This window comes from Ranitomeya imitator, chromosome 7, assembly GCF_032444005.1.
Source record: "Ranitomeya imitator isolate aRanImi1 chromosome 7, aRanImi1.pri, whole genome shotgun sequence".
NCBI classification, from domain to species: Eukaryota; Metazoa; Chordata; class Amphibia; order Anura; family Dendrobatidae; genus Ranitomeya; species Ranitomeya imitator.
Window position 1 is genome coordinate 192,720,243 of NC_091288.1, and position 18,203 is coordinate 192,738,445.

The window sequence follows — 18,203 nt, forward strand, 5'->3', positions numbered from 1 at the left end:
AAGAACTCGTCTCCTTCTGCTCAGTAGAAGAAGTAGTCATTGAGAGTGCATGGAAAACAGCATTCACTGGTAGACTAAATTCAGAGACATCTGACTCAGCATCACAGTTATCATATTCCCCTACTGCTGCTAACACCTTGTTAGGCCGCTTGGGACAATTGATCAGGAAGTGGTCAGATTGGCCGCAATGGAAGCATAGACTCTCACGGAAGCGGTGTTCCCGGCGTTCATTGCTCTCACGCTTCTGCACTGAGTCAATTTGCACAGGCACCACCTCATACTCCCGAGTTGCTTTACCTACAGGTTCCTTGGGAGGAAGGGAATAGTTAGACATGCAATTAAATACTGCCATTTTCTCTTGTCTATGCTCAGTAAGGCGAATATCAATGCGTACACAATGTTGGATAAAGGTTTCTAGTTCTTGTGGTGACTCAGAACGAGCTAGCTCATCCTTTATAACACTAGACAGACCTCTCTTGAATATAGGCAACTGTGCATAACAATCCCAATTAGTATCAACTGCTAACCTTCTAAAATCAGTGGCATATTCAATTACTGAATGTTTACCCTGGCGTAAAGACAGTAAGGCAGTCTCAGCAGAGGCACGACGGTTAGGATCATCGAACATTAAGGCCATAGCAGCAAAAAAGTCTTCCAAAACATTTAGACGTGGGTCACGAGACTCAATCATTGGATTCGCCCAGGCGAGTGCTCGTGATGTCAATAACATAATTATACACAACACCTTAGAACGATCAGTGGGAAAACGGTCGGTGTGCACATCAAAATACAACATACATTGGTTTATAAAGCCACGAAATTTGTCACGATCGCCATTGTATCTAAATGGTGGCAGCTTAGGAGGACTCGCTGCCTGCGGTTGCCCTGGGGGTGAGACCGCCTGAGTGGCCATCTGAGCACTTAAGTCCTGAAAGGCCTGTCCATACTGAGACTCCATGCTCTTAAACTTATTTTCATGGGCGTCCATGCGAGTACTCAAATCCTGCAGAGTCTGTCCAAACACCTGCTGAATACGTTCCAAGCCTCCCACCTTACTCTGCAGAGTGCCCACCTCCTTTTGCAGAGATCTCATCATAGAGAACAATTGTTCCAACTTAGGGTCAGTAGCCATTGTCTCAGCAGATTCCTTATTTGGCTTGTGTATCCTGTAACGATTATAGTGGTACACTCAGGAATCTCTTGGCTTGAGACAAAGAGTCCAGAAGCAGTGCAGAGCTTTGAGTCCAGAAACAGACAAACTGGCAGCGGATACCAAACTAGATTGGCTGTAGCAGGCAGAGCTGACGTGTCCTAGCAGGCAGGAGACGTTTGCAGATAGACACAGGCAAAAACAGCTTGCAGCACAAAGACCACTGAGAACTGAGCAGGTTTGCTGAGGAGGCGGAGCCGGCGAATCGGAAGAGGAAAGTCTCTTGTGGCACAAGCCAGGAATACTAGCAGAATACAAAAGCAAAGAGTTGGATGTGAACCAGGGTTATAAAGACAAGGAAGGCGGATCACATGAGCAGAAGCGAGGCAGCAGACGCCATCTTGGAAAAGGGCGAAAAGTACCACAAATGAAACAGGGAATCCAGAGTCCTGACAGGCAGCGGGGTCAGTGCAGGCTGTAGGCTTTCCTGAAGAGATGGGTTTTCAGGTTCCGTCTGATATATCCAAGTGTGGTTGATAGTCAGGCGTGTTGGGGCAGAGAATTTCAGAGGATGGGGGATATTCGTGAGAAGTCTTGGAGGCGATTGGATGAGAAGCGAATAAGGCCGGTGTCACACTCAGCGTATGAAAATACGGTCCGTTTTTTACGGCCGTAATACGCAGAAATGTTCCCAAAATAGTGATCCGTATGTCATCCGTAGGCAGGGTGTGTCAGCGTATTTTGCACATGTCGGGGCAGCATGGTGGCGCAGTGGATAGCACATCAGCCTTGCAGCGCTGGAGTCCTGGGTTCAAACCACACTAAGGACAACATCTGCAAAGAGTTTGTATGTTCTCTCCTTGTTTGTGTGGGTTTCCTCCGGGTACTCTGGTTTCCTCCCACATTCCAAAGACATACTGGTAGGGAATTTAGATTGTGAGCCCCATCGAGGACAGCGATGATAATGTGTGCAACCTGTAAAGCGCTGCGGAATATGTTAGCGCTATATAAAAATAAATATTATTATTTATTATTATGTCATCCTCCGTATATAATCCGTATGGCATCCGTACTGCGATATTTTCTCGCAGGCTTGCAAAACGGACATAGAATGGATCCATGGGCTCAAATAATCGTAAAAACATATATACTGTCTATATATACAGTGGGGCAAAAAAGTATTTAGTCAGTCAGCAATAGTGCAAGTTCCACCACTTAAAAAGATGAGAGGAGTCTGTAATTTACATCATAGGTAGACCTCAACTATGGGAGACAAACTGAGAAAAAAAAATACAGAAAATCACATTGTCTGTTTTTTAACATTTTATTTGCATATTATGGTGGAAAATAAGTATTTGGCCAGAAACAAACAATCAAGATTTCTGGCTCTCACAGACCTGTAACTTCTTCTTTAAGAGTCTCCTCTTTCCTCCACTCATTACCTGTAGTAATCGCACCTGTTTAAACTTGTTATCAGTATAAAAAGACACCTGTGCACACCCTCAAACAGTCTGACTCCAAACTCCACTATGGTGAAGACCAAAGAGCTGTCAAAGGACACCAGAAACAAAATTGTAGCCCTGCACCAGGCTGGGAAGACTGAATCTGCAATAGCCAACCAGCTTGGAGTGAAGAAATCAACAGTGGGAGCGATAATTAGAAAATGGAAGACATACAAGACCACTGATAATCTCCCTCGATCTGGGGCTCCACGCAAAATCCCACCCCGTGGGGTCAGAATGATCACAAGAACGGTGAGCAAAAATCCCAGAACCACGCGGGGGGACCTAGTGAATGAACTGCAGAGAGCTGGGACCAATGTAACAAGGCCTACCATAAGTAACACACTACGCCACCATGGACTCAGATCCTGCAGTGCCAGACGTGTCCCACTGCTTAAGCCAGTACATGTCCGGGCCCGTCTGAAGTTTGCTAGAGAGCATTTGGATGATCCAGAGGAGTTTTGGGAGAATGTCCTATGGTCTGATGAAACCAAACTGGAACTGTTTGGTAGAAACACAACTTGTCGTGTTTGGAGGAAAAAGAATACTGAGTTGCATCCATCAAACACCATACCTACTGTAAAGCATGGTGGTGGAAACATCATGCTTTGGGGCTGTTTCTCTGCAAAGGGGCCAGGACGACTGATCCTGGTACATGAAAGAATGAATGGGGCCATGTATCGTGAGATTTTAAGTGCAAACCTCCTTCCATCAGCAAGGGCATTGAAGATGAAACGTGGCTGGGTCTTTCAACATGACAATGATCCAAAGCACACCGCCAGGGCAACGAAGGAGTGGCTTCGTAAGAAGCATTTCAAGGTCCTGGAGTGGCCTAGCCAGTCTCCAGATCTCAACCCTATAGAAAACCTTTGGAGGGAGTTGAAAGTTTTTTTTTCTCAGTTTGTCTCCCATAGTTGAGGTCTACCTATGATGTAAATTACAGACGCCTCTCATCTTTTTAAGTGGTGGAACTTGCACTATTGCTGACTGACTAAATACTTTTTTGCCCCACTGTATATATATATGTCAGTGAGACACATATATTTATAAGAGCGTCCAGAGAAAACAGAAAAGGTGGCACTCACCTAGCGATGTAAATGAAAAAGTAATTTATTTATCCATACATTGGGATGCGGACATGCCTTTCGGGCTGCAGTTCAAGCGAGAGGGTGCAGGGAGGGAACCGGACGACGGCCGTTTTGCGCAGGCTGCGCTTCAACGGATCCAGGTATCATATATATATATATATATATATTAATATTTCATACAGAGCTAGATAGCAGAAAAGCCGGTAATTCAATTGCCGGCTTTTCCTATCTCCTTCCCAAACCCGACATGATATGAGACATGGTTTACATACAGTAAACCATCTCATATCCCTTCTTTTATTACATATTCCTCTTTAGTAATGTGAGAAGTGTACTTGTGTTAAATTGGGGGGCTCTAGCCATTAAATTAAAGGGTTAAATTGCTGAAAAAAAATTGGCCTGGGCTCCTGCGCAATTTTCTCCGCCAGAGTGGGAAAGTTAGTGACTGAGGGCAGATATTAATAGCCTGGAGAGGGTCCATGGTTATTGCTCCCCCCCCCCTGGCTAAAAACATCTGCCCCCAGCCACCCCAGAAAAGGCACATCTGGAAGATGCGCCTATTCAGGTACTTAGCCTCTCTCTTCCCACTCCCGTGTAGTGGTGGGATATGGGGTAATGAAGGGTTAATGTCACCTTGCTATTATAAGGTGACATTAAGCCAGATTAATAATGGAGAGGCGTCAATTATGACACCTATCCATTATTAATCCAATAGTACGAGATGTTTAATAAAACACACACATTATTACAAATTATTTTAATGAAATAAAGACACAGGTTGTTTTAATATTTTATTATACTCTTAATCCACCTGAAGACCCTTGTCACCTGAAACAAAGTTAAACAAAGCAAACAACAATATTCCATTGAATTTGAGAAAGGGGAAACAGAATATTAATTGGATATTGTCATTAATACTATACTGGAGCAGAACAGTCCTTTTCACACTTTCACCAAATACAGTGGGTATAAGATGAACATAATAGGGAGTTTAAGGAAACAGACTGCTATGGAGGCTAGGTAATACTGATTGTGTTCCTCTATTGATTTATTATTTCTATAGCACCTACATATTTCACAGCTCACATTTTAGATGGGACTTGTACAGACAATTACAGAATTACACATAACTCAGCTCCTGTAGACCAGGGGTGTCAAACTGCATTCCTCGAGGGCTGCAAACAGGTCATGTTTTCAGGATTTCCTTGTACTGCACAGGTGATAATTTAATCACCTACACACATAATGATTGCAGCACCTTGTGCAATGCTAAGGAAATCTTGAAAACACGCTCTCGAGGAATGCATTTTGACACCCCTGCTTTAGACTGAGTCCTCATGGGCAGGGTCCTCTCTTCTTCTGTACTTGTGTTTGCCTTGTTTTGGTTATGCTTATTGTGCTTGTCTGTATCTTCCCATTTCATATGTAAAGCGCCATGGAATAAATTGCGCTATAAAAATGTATAATAATAATAAAAAAATAAAATACCAAGAGGAGTCAGGGCCCTGAAAGGTAGATGGTAAAAAGTGATTGTGTTGTATGGTCCGGTTATTAATACAATAAATAAGGTACTCACATAACGCTGCATGAACGAGTCACCAGCCAGGATGTGTACAAGTACTGATACAGAGGGCTATTAAGTGCATAAAGTGTGTGTGAATATATGCTAGAAATGTTTTGATTTGAAGAAAATTTTGTATGGGCAAAAATGGGATAGTTAGAGGAGAGGTGATAGGCCAATCTAAAGAAATGTGTTTTAGGCCACACTTAAAATTGGGGGTATTGGCAACTAATCTTATTGTCAGGGGAAGTGCATTCCCCAAAAAATGGTGAATATTGAGTATGTAAGTTTTAGGTCATTAAGTATTGAGGGCACAGATAAGGTGGTAGACTGGGATGAGGGAGGAGATTTAGGATGGTGCTACACTTTGTGAGTGAGAGCGATAAGTTTATATTGGACTCTGTAGTGGATGGATAACCAGTGCAATGGCCGGCACAGGGTAGAGGCATCGATATAGTGGTTGGAAGGGAATGTGATCCTGGCTGCTGCATTAAGGATAGATTGGAGAGTGCAGTGTTTAGTAAGAGGGAGACTGATTAGTAGAGAGTTATAATAGTCCTGACTAGTGTTGAGCATTCCGATACCGCAAGTATCGGGTATCGGCCGATATTAGTGGTATCGGAATTCCGATACCGAGTTCCGATACTTTCAGTATATCGGATACCGGAATCGGAAGTTCCCATAATGCAAATTCCCGGTTTTATTTAATTCAGCCAATGAGGAATGATTAGAAGTGTGGGCACATCCTGTTCTGCATGGTAGTCATGTAACTACAGGCATGGCTGTGATTGGCTGCTGAAATTATGTCATGATGCCCTATAAAAGTCGCCGCCGCAATTTTGGGTTCACTCTGCTGTGAATTCAGTTAGGGACAGAATGATGTGTTCTGACTGAGGGCCAGTTTTGAGATAGCGATTTGCCTCATTGTGCTTTACCAAGGCTAATTTAGCAACCGCTGTGTGAGAACTTTGCCTTTGCCTTGCAGTGCTGTTCACAGCTGTCTGCAAGGTCTCTGTGTGTGTGAGAGTGCAGCTCACCCTGTAGTCTGTCCGCAGCCACAGCCGGTTGTGGTCAGCTCAGGGTGAGTCACTGCCTCATACTGCTGAATCCATTGTCCTTTATTGCAATTAGTGCAGCCTGCTGCACATTTTTTCAAAGTTATCCTATTAGTGGCTTTCCATCCGTATCCTGCTAGATTGCGGAAAAACACTATATAGGATTAGATAGAGGAGCTTTTCTTGGCCTTACAGCGCCGTTCTCGGCTGTCTGCACGGTCTGTGTGTGAGTACAGCTCGCTCTGTAGTCTGTTCTGCTGCCACAGCCGGTGGTAGTCAGCTCAGGGTGCGTCACTGCCTCATACTGCTGAATCCATTGTCCTTTATTGCAATTAGTGCAGCCTTCTGCACATTTTTTCAAATTTATCCTATTAGTGGCTTTCTATTCGTATCCTGCTAGATTGTGGAAAAACACTATAAAGGATTAGATAGAGGAGCTTTTCTTGGCCTTGCAGCGCCATTCATGGCTGTCTGCACTGTCTCTGTGTGAGTGCAGCTCACTCTGTAGTGTCTGTTCTGCGTAACAAACCCAAAGTTTATAAAGTTCACCAAACACTCCACTTTGCAGTTGTGTAGGCCACATTAGCTCATATTAAAGTGTAGTCCACACTTTATAAAATTAGTGTTTCTTATACCTGTTAGCAGCTGTTCAGGAATAAGCACACTAAGCCCTTAGTACATTTCTGCCTATCTTTATTAGTCTACAAAGATGAAGAAGGCAGGGAGTAAGGCACGTGGTCGTGGGCATGGAGCAGGGAGAGGACGTGGGGATTCTATGCCTGCTGCGGGCACCGGTGACTCATCATCCCCCAGTTTTAGCAGGGAACAGACCTTCATGCGCAGCTTTGTAGGAGCTCGCCGTACCCCGCTGCTGCGGGACAAACAAATTGTAGCCGTTGTCGGATGGATGGCAGCTAACACATCGACTTCAATTAGTGCCACATCCTCTCAGGCACAGAGCACCGAAGAGCAACCATCTGTCTCTTCACCACCTGCCAAATTGCCCTGGCAGTCAGAGAGCCCAGGACAGGAGCCATCTCTACTTCTGTTCTCTGAATCTCTTGGCTTGGAAAGAGGGGGCCAGCCAGGCAGCATTCTAGAATCAGAAGAAGAGGCAGTATGCAGTGATGCCCAACAGCTTTGTCTCTCTGAATCTGAAGAGGCGGGTGGGACAGTGCGTCCGGTCAGCACATCTCAGTACGTATCTGATGATGAGACTCAGGTGCCACTTTCTGGTGGGTACTGTGCTGCCAAGACTACCCAGGAGAAGCAGTTGGTGGAAGAGGGTAGCGTAGATGATGATGTCCTTGACCCATCATGGCGTGAGGTACAGGAAGGTGGTGAGAGCAGCTCTGAGGAAGAGATTCCCCGAATGGCCCAAAGAGGGAGAGGGAGGGGGAAGACTGCGGTGCCTGTAGCCTACACTTTGGCACCCATTAGGAGCATGCCTTTTCCAAAAGCCAAAGCGGGCGCTCCCAAGACTTGCAGTGCCTGGTCCTTTTTTGACACAGTTGCAGATGACATTTGCTTTGTCAAGTGCAAGCTATGTCATCAGAAAATCAAATGAGGGAAAAGTGTCAGCAACCTCAATGCCACAAATATGTGGAAACATGTACGGAACAAGCAAGCAGTGGAGTTACAAGAACACACTGAAGACCTAGGTCAACCTACAGCGGCACCTACCACCTCTTCAGCTCGTGTTGGAGCCTCTTCCTCCAGCTCACACACAGCTGGTTCGGCTTCCTCACAGGATCGCCATGGAAGAACCTCTGGCACCGTTGTCCAGAGACCCAGTGTAATTCCACCCACAGCACCACATTCCCAGTCATCCTCACACTCCCAGCCCACTTTACAGCCATCGGTAGGACAGGCATGGGAGAAAAGGCATCCATTCTCGACAAACCACCCATGAGCACAGGCTCTGAATGCTGGCATTGCAAAACTACTGTCCCTTGAAATGCTGTCATTCAGGCTGGTGGAGACTCACAGCTTCCGTAACTTGATGGCATTGGCAGTCCCACAATACAATGAGCCTAGACACTTTTATTTCAGCAGGCAAGCCATCCCTGCCCTGCAAAAGCATGTGGAGGGAAACATTAAACATGGGCTACTGAACGCCGTCAGTAGCAAGGTCCACCTCACCACCGATGCGTGGACCAGTCACCATAGACAGGGACGATACCTTTCCCTCATTGCCCATTGGGTAAATGTTGTGGAGCCGGGTACAGATCTGGCGAGTGGCGCTGTACGTGTTCTGCCAACTCCAAGGATTGCAGGAATCCAGTCTGTACACATTGCCTCCTCTTCATACTCCAGTTCCTCTGAATCATCGCTGCAGGAGCCGTAACGGTCTACCTCCACCTTGACCCGTGAACGCTTACCTGTTTCGACCGATATGAGCACAGCCGTGGCCAAACAGGCCGTATTGAAATTAATTTCTTTGGGGAATCGAAGCCACACAGCACAGGAGCTCTGGAATGCCATCAAGCAGGAGAGCAACGTGTGGTATGTGCCAGCGAATCTCCAGCCAGGCATGGTAGTGTGTGACAATGGCCGAAATCTGGTGGCAGCTCTGGGCCTAGGCAACCTCACTCACATCCCATGTCTGGCACATGTGCTCAACTTGGTCGTGCAGAGTTTTTTGAGGGACTATCCGGATCTTGATGCACTGCTGCACAAGGTCTGCCTAGAGTGTGCTCACTTGCGGCATTCCAGCATGGCAAGATCGCGCATTGCAACTCTGCAGCACCGATTCCGCCTTCTGGAACATCGCATCATATGTGATCTACCCACCATGTGGAATTCAACGTTACATATGTTGGAGTGGTTGGGTGAGCAGCAGCCAGCAGTAATGGCATACCAGCTGCATCAGGCGCAAAAAATTTGCACTGTGCGCCGTTCAGACTTCACAACCACTGAGTGGGCCACTATGAAGGACATCTGCCAGGTTTTGCGTGCCTTCAATGATTCCACATGGATGGCGAGTGCAGATGATGCACTAGTCAGCATGACTGTCTCCCTTATCTGCCTGCTTGAAAGAACACTGCAAGCGTTAAGGGATGAGATGGTGGAAGAGGTGGAGGATGAGGAGTCAGAAATGCCATCTGCTTCTGGACAGTCTGCGCGACGTGGTTCCTCACAAAGGCCTAGGCAGGGGACACTTTGTGAGGAGGATAAGGAGGAGTCAATGGAGGAGGAAGACATCTTTCCAGAGGAGGGAGCTACACAAATCTCCAGTAGTCAGTATGTAGAGCGAGGGTGGGGTGATACAGAGCAGGCAGAGATCACGCCTCAAGCAGGGGGCAGCCAGTTCTTGGCCAGTTGGAAGTCTGCAGCACATGGTTGATTTCATGCTGCAGTGCCTGAGAAATGACCGCCGCATCGCCCACATTCTTACCACAGCTGACTATTGGGTGTACACCCTCCTAGATCCATGATACCGGGACAACTTACAAACCCTCACAACACCGTTGCAGCGGGAGCGTAAAATGCAGGAGTACCAAGACACACTGGTGCAGTCCATCATCTTCTCCAGTCCAATCGGGAGAAGTGCTGCTAGTGCTTTACAAAGCAGCTCAGTGCGTCGAGGCAGTGGAGGAAGCTCTGCACAAAGAGGGAGCAGAAGCAGTGCCTCAGCAGAAGGCAAGACCAGTCTGGCCCAACAGTGGCAAAGTTTTGTGTGTCTGCCACAAATGTCTACACCATCACAGACGGATCCAGTCAGCAGGAGGCCACGTTTCCGTCAGATGGTGACAGACTACATGTCTTGCCCTCTCAGCATACTCCCAGACGGCTCTTCCCCCTTCAAGTTTTGGGTCTCTAAGCTGGATACATGGCCAGAGCCAGAAGCAGTGCCTCAGCACAAGGCAAGACCAGTCTGGCCCAACAGTGGCAAAGTATTGTGTGTCTGCCACAAATGTCTACACCATCACAGACGGATCCAGTCAGCAGGAGGCCACGTTTCCGTCAGATGGTGACAGACTACATGTCTTGCCCTCTCAGCATACTCCCAGACGGCTCTTCCCCCTTCAAGTTTTGGGTCTCTAAGCTGGATACATGGCCAGAGCTTAGCCACTATGCATTGGAGGTGCTGGCTTGCCTTGCTGCTAGTGTATTATCGGAACGCGTCTTTAGTGCCGCAGGTGGTGTACTAACAGACCGTCGCATGCGACTATCCTCCGATAACGTTGACCAGCTTACTTTTCTGAAAATGAACAAGGCCTGGATCTCACAGGAATTTGCCATTCCTCTTACCGATTAAATAATTAGTTGGCAACAGTATCCAGGTCTCCTGTTGGGTTCATGTTTCAACCACCTGAACTTTAATCCCTGGGCTCCAACACCGCCAGTTGCTGCTCAGTAGTGCCAGCTGCACAGTCAACACATGACCCAGTGTTATTGGGTTTCAGTAACGTCAGCTGATCCTCTGCTGTGTATCCAGCAATTGCTCCTGCTACCTCCACACTCACACTTCTACAGAAATGAAAGGGAACCTGTCCCCCCCTCCCAGGCATTTGTAACTGAAAGAGCCACTTTGTGCAGCACTAATGCTGCAGAAGGAATAGGTGGCTCTTTTACTTAGGCACCTTGCAGACGCTGCACTTAACACTTATAAAATACAGTATGTGTCCTCTCATACCGTGAAACCGTCCCGGAGGTGGGACTTTCCTTCGTAACGAGACACAGCACAGCCGGCATTCATACCCCCATGGCGCCGAGCGCTGCCTCCTCAGCATTGTTTGAATCTGTCCCGGAGCTTGCGCTGTTATGTTTACCCTTGGGCATGCGCAGTTAGTGCTGCCCGCCTTCTGACATCATTTGATGTCAGGCTGACTGCGCCTGTGCTGCCGCGCTGCCAGAGATCACACCCTGCAGTGTCTTCTGATTTAGTCCCACTGCCGGGCTGGGATTCATGGGCATGTGCAGTGCCTATCTTCGCCTGTCACTCTTCTCCCTCCGCCTTCTACAGACTGTGTGGCGTCAGAAGATCCCAAATCACATGCCACGGCCGTGACGCCGCACACTCCGAAGAAGGCGGATCCTACTGACATCCCTGGGCTCCAACACCGCCAGTTGCTGCCCGGAAGTGCTGTGAAGGCAGATGGAAAAGATTGAGAGGCGAAGATATGCACTGCCCATAAATCCCAGCCCCACAGTGTGACTAAATCAGAAGACACTGCAGGGTGGGATCTCGGGCAGCGCGGCCGCACAGGCGCAATCAGCCTGACACCAAATGATGTCAGAAGATGGACAGTGCTAACTGCACATGGCCAAGGTTTAACATAACTACGCTGAGGAGGCTGCGCCCAGCGGCAAGGGGGTATGAATGCTGGCTGTGCTGCATCTCATGACGACTGAACGGTTTCACGGTATCAGGGGACACATTTTATAAGTGTTTAGTTCAGCGTGTGCAAGGAGCATAATTAGAAGAGCCACTTTTTCCTTGTGCAGCATTAGTGCTGCACAAGGTGGCTCTTTCAGTTGCTAACGCCTGTGGGGGGTTAAAGGTTCCCTTTCAACTTGCTCCAATTAGGCCTCAGCCTACACTCTGTTTGTCATTTAATCCCTGGGCTCCAACATCGCCAGTTGCTGCTCAGAAGTGTCTTTGGCATGGGTACTCCCTCCTGCCCAGCCTGATTCCAGCACGCCAGCTGTTTCCGGGTAGTGTCAAGGTCACTTAGACTCCAAAATGTTGTCCTGTCGTGTTGCGGTCGGGTTAGCCGACTCCATGGTGTCTGCAGTTTCGGAGCTTCCTATGTGGGCTGCGGGAAGTGGCAATCAAGGCTGGTTCATTAGTTCCAATAGGACAAGCTCCCCCTGTAGGACTGTTGGTTTTCGGTAACTGCGGCCGGCTCGCGGCCTATCTATTTTTTCTTTTCCTGTGAACCTTCTGCTGCCTATCTGAGTTCTAGCACCATTAGCTGGTTCTTGGGAAGACAATCTTGACTAGGTCCCCATCCTGATTCCGGCACCATCAGCTGGTTCCGGGCAGAGCCTTTGGCTTAGGTGCCTCCTTCTGAGTATCATAGTTCCACCAGTGTCAGGTGGTCCTTGGTAGTGCTTTGTAGCACGGGTACCTCCTGCTATGTAACCAGGTTTCAGTACCGTCAGCTGGTCCTCGGTCATCCCATTGGCTCTTGCACCTTGGGCAACGCATCCGAATTCCAGTACCGTCAGCTGGTTCTCGGCAGTGTCTTTGGCACGGGTACTCCCTCCTGCCCAGTCTGGTTCCAGCACGCCAGCTGTTTCCGGGTAGTGTCAAGTTCACTTAGACTCCAAAATGTTGTCCTGTCGTGTTGCGGTCGGGTTAGCCGACTCCATGGTGCCTGCAGTTTAGGAGCTTCCTATGTGGGCTGCGGGAAGTGGCAATCAAGGATGGTTCAGTAGTGAAAATAGGACAAGCTCCCCCTGTAGGACTGTTGGTTTTCGGTAACTGTGGCCGGCTCGCGGCCTGGCTATTTTTTCTTTTCCTGTGGACCTTCTGCTGCCTATCTGAGTTCCAGCACCGTTAGCTGGTTCTTGGGAAGACAATCTTGACTAGGTCCCCATCCTGATTCCAGCACCGTCAGCTGGTTCCGGGCAGAGCCTTTGGCTTAGGTGCCTCCATCTGGGTATCCGAGTTCCACCAACGTCAGGTGGTCCTTGGTAGTGCTTTGTGGCACGGGTACCTCCTGCTTAGTAACCGGGTTCCAGTACCGTCAGCTGGTCCTCGTTCGTGCCATTGGCTCTTCTACCTTCGGTTAGCCATCTGGGTTCCAGTACCGTCAGCTGGTTATCGGCAGTGTCTTTTGCTCTTGTTCTTTCTGCTCCCCATCCTGGTTCCAGCACCGTCAGCTGGTTCGGGGCAGAGCCTTTGGCTTAGGTGCCTCCTTCTGGGTATCCGAGTTCCACCAACGTCAGGTGGTCCATAGTAGTGCTTTGTAGCATGGGTACCTCCTGCTTAGTAACCTGGTTCCAGTACCGTCAGCTGGTCCTCGGTCATTCCATTGGCTCTTCTCCCTTCGGGTAGCCATCCGGGTTCCAGTACCGTCAGCTGGTTCATGGCAGTTCCTCAGCCTTTTTGTACCTCCTGCTACAGTTCCAAGTTCAAGACCCTAAAGATGACGACCCTGAAGACCGAGAAGCAAAAGAACAAGAAGCTGCAGAACAAAAAGCAGAAGAACATTACGCATAAGACTAAAAATCAGAGCAAAAGATATTATCTAAATTATAAGCAGAAGAAGACTAAGCAGTGTATGGGGGTGAGTCTGTTCCTCCTCGTGGTACCCCTGGAAAATACCTTCGGCTGCAAGCAAAACTGAATGCGGACAAATTCTGTTGTAAATCTTTTGTGACAGGCAGAACGGAAGGTGTAATCTTCAAACTTGTATAGATAACAACTACAGGAATGCCTGTCACAAATAAGATTATGATGAAGAAGAGGAATATGAAGAACATGAAGAAGTTGAATATGAAGAAGAATAAGAGTTGAATAAGAAGAATATGAAGAATTTAAAAAAAAAGAATAATAGGAAGAAGGTGAAGAAGATGAATAAGGTGAAGAAGAAGTTGATGAAAAGGATGCTGCTGCTGAGGATGATGAAGAAGAAAGTGTGGGAGAAGTAAAAAAAAGGTGTAGAGCATGGAAGTAGAGAAACATAAATACCTGTATCTGACAAAATATAAAAAATCTAAACATACTCAATATCTTTGTAACTCCGAACGTCTTAAAAAAAATGTAATTCCTGCTATTCCATTTAATAGGGCTAAACCTCTATGCCTTTAATGTCTCCTCCATCTCCTCCGATACATTCTACATTATTCTTAGTTGTTTTCCTTCATGTGGAATTAACCTACAAGGAAAGATAGGGTTTATTTTAATTCCGATATTTTTGTCCCATTGACTCCCAATCTGATACCGATATTTCCGAATATCGGAAGGTATCGCTCAACACTAGTCCTGACGAGAATGAATAAGAGTAATGGTTAGAGTTTTTGCTGAGTCAATAGGTAAGAAAAGGTCAAGTTCTAGAGATGTTTTTGAGATGTATGGTTAAAACCAGAAGTGTCCATTTACTATATAAAAAGACACATATGCATGTTTTTCTCAATATCTGACATGAAATCAGAATAAACCTTTCCTGTTTTAGGTCAATTAGGATTACCATAATTATTAATATTTGCCAAATGCCAGAATAATGTGAGAGAATGTTTTGAGGCATTTTTATTACTTACTGCAAAGTCAAAAGTTTACATACATTTCATTAGTATTTGGTACCATTGCCCGAATACTGAATGACTTGGGTCAAACGTTTGGAATATCCTTCCACAAGCTTCTCCCAATAGTTGGTCGGAATTTGGGCCCATTCCTACTGACAAAACTGGTGTAGCTGATCCAGGTTTGTAGGTCACCTTGCTGGCACCTCCCATTTCAGCTTTGACGATAAATTTTCAATAGGATTGAGATCAGGGCTTTGTGATGGACACTCCAAAACATTGAGTTTGTTATCATTAAGCCACTTTGTTACCAATTTGGCAGCATGCTGCGGGTCGTTGTCCATTTGGAAGACCCATTTCTGCCCAAGCTTTAATTTCCTGGCTGATGTCTTGAGATGCTGCTTCAGTATTGACACATAATCTTTTTTTCTCATGATGCCATCTATTTTTTGAAGTGCACCAGTCCCTCCAGCAGCAAAACAACCCCACAACACGATGGTGCCACCCCGTGTTTCAGAGTTGGATGATGTTCTTAGGCTTCCAAGCTTCTCAATGCTGCCATCCCATGTTTCAGAGTTGGATGATGTTCTTAGGCTTCCAAGCTTCTCCCTTTTGCCTTCAAACATAATGATGTTCATTATTTCCAAAAAGTTCAATTTTAGTTTAATCAGACCACAGGACATGTCTCCAAAGATTAAGGTCTTTGTTCCTGTATGCATTTGCAAATATTATCTGGCTTTTTTATGTTTCTTTCAGAGTATTGACTTCTTCCTGGTAGAGTGACCTTTCAGCCCATGTTGATACAATATTTGTTTCACTGGGGATATTGACACAATCTTACCAGCTTCCGCCATCATCTTCACAAGGTTCTTTTGCTTTTGCCCTTGGGTTGATATGCACTTGTCGTACCAAAGCACCCTCATCTCTGAGACACATGACCCATCTTCTTCCTGAGCGGTATGATGGCTGGACATTCCCATCTTGTTTGTACTTGCGTCTAATTGTTTGTACAGATAAATGAGGCATCTTCAGATATCTTGAAATTGTACCCAAGGAAGAGCTAGACTTGTGTAAGTCCACAATTCCTTTCCTGATATCTTGGCTAATATATTGAGACTTTCCCATGATGCCACACAAAAAGCAGTGTGTTTCAGGTGTGCATTAAAATACATCCACAGGTGTGTGGCTAATAAAATCAGATGTTGCCAAAAAAGTGAAGCTTCCAAACACATGACATCATTATATGGGCAGTCCAGAATTGTTTAAAGGCACTGTAATCTTACTGTATGTTAACTTTTGACTTTGCAGTAAGTAATAAATGTGCCTTAAAACATTCTTTCTCTTATTTTTCTGGCATTTGGCAAATATTAATAACTATGGTAATCCTAATTGACGTAAAACGGGAAAGGTATATTTTGATTTCATGTCAGATATTGAGAAAGACGTACGTATGTGTCTTTATATATAATGTATGCAAACTTTTGGTTTTAACTGTAGGGGATATGAGCTAGCGAGTGATTGACTGTGGGGAATGAAGGAAAGATCTGAGACAAACATGAACCCAAGAGAGTTAAGGATGGACTGGTGGGGTGCGAGAGTGTTAGAAGGTAGGCCACAGAGGAGGATGTTGCAGTAGTCGAGGTGGGAGATGATTTGTGCATGCACAAGCATTTTTGTAGAGTGAGGGTTGAGGAAAGGATGGATTCTGAAAATATTTTTGAGCTGGAGGCGACAGGAGGTGTCGAGAGCTTGGATGTGCGGTTTGAAGGACAGGGCAGAGTCCAGGGTTACTCTGAGGCAGTGGATTTTGGGGACAGGGGAAAGTGTGATTTCATTTATTTTGATAGATAGATCAGGCAGGGAAGTTATGCGAGATGGAGGAAAGATAATTAGTTCATATTTGTCCACATTGACCTTGAGGAAGCGAGAGAAGAAGGAGGATATGGCTGATGTCAGGGATTCTGGAGAGCAGAGAGGTGACATCTGGGCCAGAGAGGTAGATCTGAGTGTCATCAGCATATAGATGGTACTGGAAGCCATAGGACCTTATGAGTTGTCCCAGGCCGAGTGTATAGATTGAGAAGATTAAGGGCCCAAGGACAGAGCCTTGAGGGACACCAACAGAGAGGGGGCGAGATGAAGAGGTGGTGTGGGAGTAGGAAACGCTAAATGTGCGGTTGGTAAGGTATGAGGAGATCCAAGATAGGGCAAGGTCTTTGACCCCAAAGGAAGAGAGGATTTGTAGTAGGAGGCAGTGGTCAACTGTGTCGAAGGCAGAGGACAGGTCTAGAAGGAGGAGTATAGACAATCATCTGTTAGCTTTGGCTGTAAGTAATTTTGGTCAGGGCAGTCTCAGTGGAATGATGGGGACGGAAGCCAGACTGTAGGTTGTCGAAGAGAGAGTTAGATGCAAAGTGAGAGGAAAGTTCAGCATGTACGTGCTGCTCAAGGAGTTTGGATGCAAATGGGAGGAAAGATATGGGGCGATAGCTGGACATAGCGCTTGGGTCTAGGGATGGCTTTTTGAGGATAGGTGTGATTATGACATGTTTGAAAGCAGTGGGGAAGGTACCAGAAATTAGTGATAGGTTGAGGAGATCGGTTAGGGATGGGTGTGGTGGTGAGGTTGGGGAGGAGGTGGGATGGGATGGGGTCAAGTGCACAAGTGGTGCGGTGTGATTTTTAGAGAAGATGAGCAATTAATTAATTAATTAATGCCTATAATTAATTGATTGATGTGACGTGTCCTCTCTTTGATAAATAGGTTTGTACTATACTATTGTACAACGCTCCACAGAGATCGCCATTACTCTTATCAGTTGTTGTTCCCAATGAGGATCACAACCTAAATCTGCCTCTCACTCACCTACACACTAGGACCAATGAGCCTACCCGTATGCTTTTTAGAATATGGAAAAAAGTGGAGAACCTCGAGGAAACCCGTGCAAGCCTACAAGGAGAACATAGCAACTTAAGTCCCATTTACACAAGTTTTGCGTACATGTGCGTACATGTTTTGTGTTTTCTTATTTGCTACTATTATAGTCTATAAATTGAACATAAACCGACATATTTAAGCCATCAGCTATTGCCCTATATGGGAAGGATGTCAAAGTTATCTCTGGACAGCCGGACAACTCCCATTATAAATTAAACCTATAGAGACCACCGGAGTATAACGCCCCAAAAATATATTTCAAGGTACACATAATAGTGAAAAAGTGTATATAGCTTTATTAAATAATACAAAAAGCCATAAAACATCAGTGGAATGATGGATACTTGGTGATGACACAATAAACAGACATAGCAGTATCATATAAATCAGTATTAGCACTTAATAGCAAAAAAGACTTACTGTATTTACTCGAGTATAAGCCGAGATTTAGAGCCTCAAAAAATGGGCTGAAAGTGCCCCTCTCGGCTTATACTCGAGTCATGGTCGACAGAGGGGTCGGCGGGTGAGGGGGAGCAACGACGGTCACATACTCCCCTGCTCCTGGTGCTCCTGATGCAGTCCCTGCATGTCCCATGGTCTCCGGCTTGGGCAACTTGTGTTTTTCTCTCATATGAAAAAAATGGATGACACACATGAATGGTAAAAAAAATCCATCCACAAGGACTAAAAATGTATACAGTTGGATCCACTAC

The 18,203-nt window shown here is 46.2% G+C and overlaps 1 protein-coding gene across 2 annotated transcripts in view; it reads left to right on the top strand.

Annotated features, from left to right (window-relative positions):
• Nucleotides 1-18,203, top strand: part of LOC138645178 (cytochrome P450 2K1-like) — a 44,560-nt gene that overhangs the window by 16,723 nt on the left and 9,634 nt on the right. The gene's annotated exons all lie outside the window — the stretch shown is intronic.